Raw genomic sequence first — 7,502 nt, 5'->3', positions numbered from 1 at the left:
TGGGCTCGATTCCCCAGCACCACATATACAGAAAACGGCCAGAAGTGGCGCTGTGGCTCAAGTGGCAGAGTGCTAGCCTTGAGCAAGAAGAAGCCAGGGACAGTGCTCAGGCCCTGAGTCCAAGGCCCAGGACTGGCCACTAAAAAGTAAATAAATAAATAAATAAATAAATAAATAAATAAATAAATAAATAAATAAAAGAGTGTTGCCAGCCTTAGAGTTGGCCGAGGACAGTGACTGAGGGAGTCGGGGCTCAGATTCCCTCCCTGAGCCTAGGATAACATTGAAAATGGAGGGGAATCCAGCCATGTTCATGGTAGATATGGGAGCAGAAAATTCAGTATTGCTAGCCCCGAGAGGGCCGATGTCCACTAAAACAACATGGGTCCAAGGTGTGACGGGCACTAAACCCTATAAATGGACTACCCGAAGAACAGTGGACTTGGGAGTAAGACGGGTAACCCACTCATTTTTAGTCATCCCTGACTGCCCCTATCCATTGCTTGGATGTGACCTCTTAACAAGAATGAAAGCTCAGGTACAGTTCACAGGCAGTGGGGCTTCTGTGACGAACTCAAGAGAAAAACCTGTTAGAATACTGATAACTAGTATGTTAGAAGAGGAGTATAGGCTATACCAGCATCTCAAGCCTGAGTCTCCGAAAAATGAGTGGCTACGGGTGTTTCCCCAAGCATGGGCAGAAACTGGGGGAATGGGACTGGCAAAACATCATCCTCCAATCTTTGTGGAACTAAAAGCCGGGGCCGACACAGTAAGAGTTTGCCAGTACCCTGTGTCACTAGAAGCAAAGAAGGGGATCACTCCTCACATCAGACAATTGTTAGATTTAGGAGTTCTGAAGTCCATCCAGTCAGCCTGGAGCACTCCACTGTTGCCTGTAAAAAAGCCTAATTCTAATGATTACAGACCAGTGCAAGACTTGAGAGAAGTTAACAAGAGAGTAATGGACATTCATCCAACAGTCCCAAACCCATATACCCTGCTGAGCTCCCTGTCACCGAGCCATGTGTGGTATACTGCGTTGGATCTAAAGGATGCTTTCTTTAGCCTGCCCTTAGCCCCACAGAGCCAAAGCTACTTTGCATTTACTTGGCACGATCCTGAAATCGGGATAAGCGGTCAATTGACCTGGACCAGGCTGCCTCAAGGATTCAAGAATTCGCCTACCATCTTTAATGAGGCGTTACATGAAGACCTGAGTGAGTACTGCTCCAAAAATACTGTAATAAGCCTATTGCAATATGTAGATGATTTGTTAATAGCCGCTCCAGACAAGAAGAGCTGTCTAAAGGGAACAGCTAGGCTCTTAAAGACTCTTGGCAATTTGGGCTATAGGGGCTCCACTAAAAAGGCACAAATTTGTAAACCTGAAGTCATCTACCTGGGCTTCATATTAAAAGAGGGCAAGTGTTGGCTGTCAGATGCACATAAAGAGACTGTGCTGAAAATCCCTGTGCCTAAGTCAGCCAGACAAGTCAGAGAGTTCCTGGGAACAGCGGGCTTTTGCTGGCTGTGGATACCTGGGTTCACTGAAATGGCCAAGCCTCTATATGAAGCCACCAAAAACCTCCCAGAATTTCATTGGATTGAGCAGATGCAAAAAGCCTTTGAGGCAATCAAGAAAAGCCTTCTGGAAGCCCCAGCCTTAGGCCTACCTGACGTGAATAAACCATTCACATTGTTCATGGCTGAAAAGAAAGGAATAGCAAAAGGGGTGCTCACCCAGCCAATTGGGCCCTGGAGAAGACCAGTCACCTACTTGTCAAAGAATTTGGATCCTGTCCCCGCTGGGTGGCCTCCGTGCTTAAGAATAATAGCTGCAGTAGGCCTCTTGGTAAAAGATGCAGATAAGTTGACTCTGGGACAGAACCTGACTGTGGCACTCCACACGCTCTAGAGGGGGTGCTAAAACAACCGCCCGACTGATGGATGAGCAATGCCCGCATGGTCCATTACCAGACCTTGTTACTTAACCCCGCACATGTCAGCTTCTGTGTACCTACAGCATTAAACCCAGCAACTCTGCTGCCAGATCCGGATCTGGAAGCGCCCCTGCATGATTGTGAGCAGATCCTGGCCCAAACACATAGCCTCCGGCTAGACTTGCTGGATTCGCCGCTATCACATGCCGAGTACACCTGGTTCACCGATGGCAGCAGCTTCATTCGGGATGGAAAAAGGTATGCGGTGGGCTGGGGATATGGCCTAGTGGCAAGAGTGCTTGCCTCGTATACATGAGGCCCTGGGTTCAATTCCCCAGCACCACATATACAGAAAATAGCCAGAAGTGGCGCTGTGGCTCAAGTGGTAGAGTGCTAGCCTTGAGCAAAAAGAAGCCAGGGACAGTGCTCAGGCCCTGAGTCCAAGCCCAGGACTGGCCAGAAAAAAAAAAGAAAGAAAGAAAGAAAAAGGTATGCGGGTGTCGCGGTTACTATGGACACTGAGATAGTGTGGGCAGAGGCACTTCCCCGGGGAACTTCTGCACAAAGAGCAGAACTAGTGGCACTAACAAAAGCCTTACAGATGAGAAAAGGAAAGAGACTAAATATCTACACGAACAGCTGGTACGCTTTTGCCACCGTACACGTCCATGGAGCCTTCTACCAAGAAAGGGGGCTACTGACAGCCGAAGGAAAGGCCATTAGAAATAGGCAGGAGATTTTAGGGGCTGGGGATATGGCCTAGTGGCAAGAGTGCTTGCCTCATATACACGAGGCCCTGGGTTCGATTACCCAGCACCACATATACAGAAAATGGCCAGAAGTGGCGCTGTGGCTCAAGTGGCAGAGTGCTAGCATTGAGCAAAAAGAAGCCAGGGACAGTGCTCAGGCCCTGAGTCCAAGCCCCAGGACTGGCAAAAAAAAAAAAAAAAAAGAAATAGGCAGGAGATTTTAAGCCTCATCCAGGCCCTATGGGAACCAGCAAAGATTGCCATTATGCACTGTCCGGGTCATCAAAAGGGAATTGATTCGGTGACTGGAGGGAATAATCTGGCCCACCAGGCAGCTAAGGAAGCAGCCCTCCAGCCCAGAGCAGAAGTATTGACTCTAGTAGACCCAGGGCCATGAGCTTTGCCTCCTGTGCCCCAGTATTCCCAAGAAGACTTGGAGTGGATAAAGAAAATTCCCATGGCCCACAAACCCCCGGACAGAGAAGGAAACAATGACTGGTGGAAATTTATCTTGCCACAAGGGCTGGGTAAGGGGATCCTTAAGAGAATCCACCAAGCTTCTCACATGGGAACCCGAAGAATGCAGGACTTGCTCTGACACTCCAAAGTGAAAATTAGACAAGGAAATCAACTTATTGAAGATATTGTTAAAAATTGCAAGGCCTGTCAGCTCACCAATGCCCCCAATCAACAAAGCATGACTAAAGGAGCTCGCCTCCGTGGGGATAGGATAGGCCAGGCGTGTATTGGGAAGTAGATTTCACAGAAATTAAATCTGGAAAATTTGGATACAAATATTTGCTAGTTTTTGTAGACACCTTTTCAGGATGGGTGGAAGCCTATCCAACAAAGCATGAGACTGCGAATGTAGTGGCTAAGAAGATCCTGGAAGAAATCCTACCCAGGTATGGCTTCCCATCCACCATTGGGTCAGACAATGGACCGGCCTTCGTCTCAAAAGTAAGTCAGGGAATAGCTGCTGCACTGGGGATGGATTGGAAATTGCATTGTGCTTATAGACCCCAGAGTTCAGGACAGGTAGAGAGAATGAATCGGACTCTAAAAGAGACCTTAACTAAATTGGCCTTAGAGACTGGCGCAGACTGGGTGTCACTCCTTCCTTTTGCTCTGCTTAGAGTAAGAAATTCTCCCTATCAGCTTGGCTTTACTCCTTTTGAAATAATGTACGGGTACCCTCCGCCCATTATCCCTAGCCTTCAGACTGAATTGCTTGCTGATTTGGATGATACTGAATTTTTGTGTAAACTTGATTATTTGCAGCTCGCGCACAAGAAAATGTGGCCCCAACTTAAGGCATTATATGATTCTGCTTCTGTCCCTACCCCCCATTTATTCAGACCAGGGGATTGGGTGTTCGTCCGGAGGCATAACCCCAAATCCTTAGAACCACGGTGGAAGGGACCCTATGTGGTGCTACTGACTACTCCCACCGCCCTTAAGGTAGATGGCATCGCCACTTGGGTCCATTGCTCCCACGCCAGGCCAGCTGACCCTTTTGCCCTGGACGATGACTACCGTGATGGAACATGGGAGGTCTCCAAGCACCCGACTCAGCCACTTCACCTTCGCCTCAAGAAAAGAAAATTAGACTGAATATTATAATTTTCTTTTTGCCTTCTTTCCTTGCTACCCAGGCTAATGTTGATGTTATTTTGGCAGCTCACTCCAAAGGGAGGTGACCCCCTTATTTTAGGTAGTTTTGGGCTTGCTCAGGAATACGGGTATAGCCACCCGACCCTTAGAGCACAGCTGAGAAGTTTATGTATTATTTTGTTGCTTACATTTGGATACTAAGCACTATACAGCTAATGGTAAGTCTGTATAACTGAAAGTTAATTTTCAGTTTGCAGTAATCCTGCAGTCCCTTGGTAAGGTTATAGTTTCCTGGCTAGGTAAGGTCAATGCCCCTGAGTCAGCCTGAAGTTACAGAAGATGGATGATCTTCACCCATCAGCCCCCCCCTTTAAAACCAAGGGACCAGAGTTATTTTTGGATACTACTTTGGGCCCTACTGGCCCATGCCTTACTTCTATATCATCCCCTAGACATGCAAGCCATTGAAATGGACAGAATGGAGCCATGATTGGCTCCCAAGGTACCAAAAAGAAAAAGGGGGAAATGAAGTGCCAGACTTTGAAGTCAGGCCCCAGTTTACCACGTGAACCCCAGTTTACCACGTGAACCCCACTTTACCACGTGAACCTGAGATAAGCAGGCCCTGTGAGCAGACCCAGGACAAGCCCATTAGGTCTAGAACTCTAACCGCTGGGAATGCTTAACTCTGACCACCCCTAGAATGCCTTGAACCCTGAGCCAATCAGATTTGTACCTGTGTCCTAATCTTGCTTGCTTGAACACCTGATTGTTGTAACTTTGTTTTTTGCCTTTATAAGCCCTGTGTAATCACAGCTCGGGGCTTCCTCCTAACCTCCACTGTGTGGGTGGGTAGGACGTGGCCCGAGTTGCACCTCGCTTAAATAAAGCCTTGCCTTGCTTTTGCATTTTGGAACATCTGAGTCTCGGTGGCCTTCTTGGTGGTCGTTTTGCAACTTGGCATAACAAACCCAGGGCTTCACGCATGCTAAGGCAAGCACTCCACCACTAAGCCACATTCCCAACCCCCAAGAGACTATTATCTCCAATTACCTAGAAAAAATCCAGAAGTGAATATATAGCTTAAGTGGTAAGGCATCCTGAGAGAAAAAGCTAAGCAAGAGCATGTTCAAGTTCCAGTTCTGGCAATTCAAAGCCAGGTACCAGTGGGGTACACTATAATCCTTGCTACTCAGGAGGCTGAGATCTGAGGATCACAGTTCAAGCCAGCCCTAGGAGGAAAGTCCATGGGATTGCTTTCTTTTTAAAATCTTTTAGTAGTTGTACAAAGAAGATGCTACTCATCCAAGCATGTACATCAAGGAAAATACAATGCATCTTGATCAATGCTGTGAGATTTTTTTTTTGTCGGTCATGGGGCTTGAACCCTGGGCCTACGTGCTATCCCTGAGCTCAGCTCAAGGCTAGTGCTCTACCACTTGAGCCACAGTACCACTCCCAGTTTTCTGGTGGTTAATTGGAGATAGTCTCACAGACTTTCCTGCCCAGGCTGGCTTTGAACCACGATCCTCAGATCTCTGTTGAGGGGAATCAGACTAACTCCATCTCAGATTAACTAAGAACTCACCTCGCCCTTGGGAATTAGAGAAATTATTAACTAACTTGTTGCCCAAATGTTATCTCCTATGACCACCTCCTTGTTAATTAACTTGTTGCCCAAAGTGTTATCTCTTGTGACCACTTCCTTGTTAAAAAGTAACTGATGTTTGCAGAGGGCCCAAACTCGGAAGTGTATCATGTTTGCTCCAGAAATGTTGAAACTGCCCTAACTATGTGGTAGGTTGTAACGTTATTAACCCACCTTGCTTGCTTGATGCAGGCCAATTCAGACCACAATGATAGGTTGGTTCAAACAATTACTATGTAGCAGGTTGTAACTCCACTGGCCACCTGCCTGTGGCCTGGCATGACTATGTGATTTTTTTCCTTTTTAAACCCCTGCCTGAGTGGCCTCCGGGTTGCAGCTTCAGCTCCTGAGTCTGTGTTGCAGCCCTGGCCGGTCGGTCAGCTAGCTTTTTACTTCCCCAATAAATCCATCTTTGTGTGAGACTGTCTCTGCGTGGTGGACTCTGGAGGGATGTGGGTTTGAGTCCCACTTGGGGTACCTCTTATCCTGTAACAATCTCAGCCTCCTGAGTAGCTAGGATTACAGGCATGAGCCATTGGTGAGATGCTTATCTCCAATTAACCAGCAAAAAAATGGAAGTGGAGTTGAGGCTCCAGTGGTAGAATGTTAGCTTTGAGCGAACAAGCTAAGGGACAGTCACGTATCTCTGAGTTCAAGCTTCAGTACCAGCAACAACAATAATAACAAGAACAACACAGTATCATTCTCCTAATGGGTCTCTCAGCTTGCCTTCTATTTGGAAGTCCTCTGAAAACCAAGGCCCTGCATTCCATACAGGCTGATAGGATAGCTGTACAAAAGACAAGGGACTTGAGTTGATGATGGTGGCTCATGCCTATAATCCTTTCTACTCAGGAAGTTAAGATCTGAGGATCAAGGTTCAAAGCCAGTGAGACACTTATCTCCAATGAATTACTCAGAAAAAGCTGCAAGTGGTGTTCTGGCTCAAGTGGTAGCATCAGCCTTGAGTACAAAGAGGCTCAGGAACAGTGCCCAGGTCCAGAGTTCAACCCTAGGATTGGCAAACACACACACACACACACACACACACACACACACACACACACACACTAAAGAAAAATGACAAGGGACTCAACCTGCCTCGTGTCAGTGGTCACTTTTGGTCAAGTGAGGGGCCAGGGTGAAGGCTAAGAGTCCCCTTGAGTTTTAAAATTTTACACTATCCCAATATTTTCCATTATGATAGTCAAGCCCATGAGGAAATGTGCAGATGCCATTGGCATAGCAACCCAGCCGTCTTATGTTCTTTCCAAATTAAAAAAAATTCTAGCTTTAGATCTGAGAAGAGAAAGATGTAAGAGCAGAGATGAAATTAAGTTATTGATGGCAGCAGTTGCCATGACACCCTGCTGTCTCTGGAGTCTGCCAGCTGCCACTTGATTGCCCTACGTTTCTGGGAGTGTAAATGAAGGCGTATATGAGACAATAATGGCCCACCTCCTACAAGTGAAGGAAGAGAAACTGTATGTTTTCATGAGAAACAGTTAACTACCCACAACCACCACCACCACCACCAACAACAACAAA

The sequence above is a fragment of the Perognathus longimembris genome, chromosome 3 (genome assembly GCF_023159225.1).
Source record: "Perognathus longimembris pacificus isolate PPM17 chromosome 3, ASM2315922v1, whole genome shotgun sequence".
In the NCBI taxonomy this organism is placed as follows: Eukaryota; Metazoa; Chordata; class Mammalia; order Rodentia; family Heteromyidae; genus Perognathus; species Perognathus longimembris.
Note: the sequence above shows the minus strand (reverse complement) of the source record.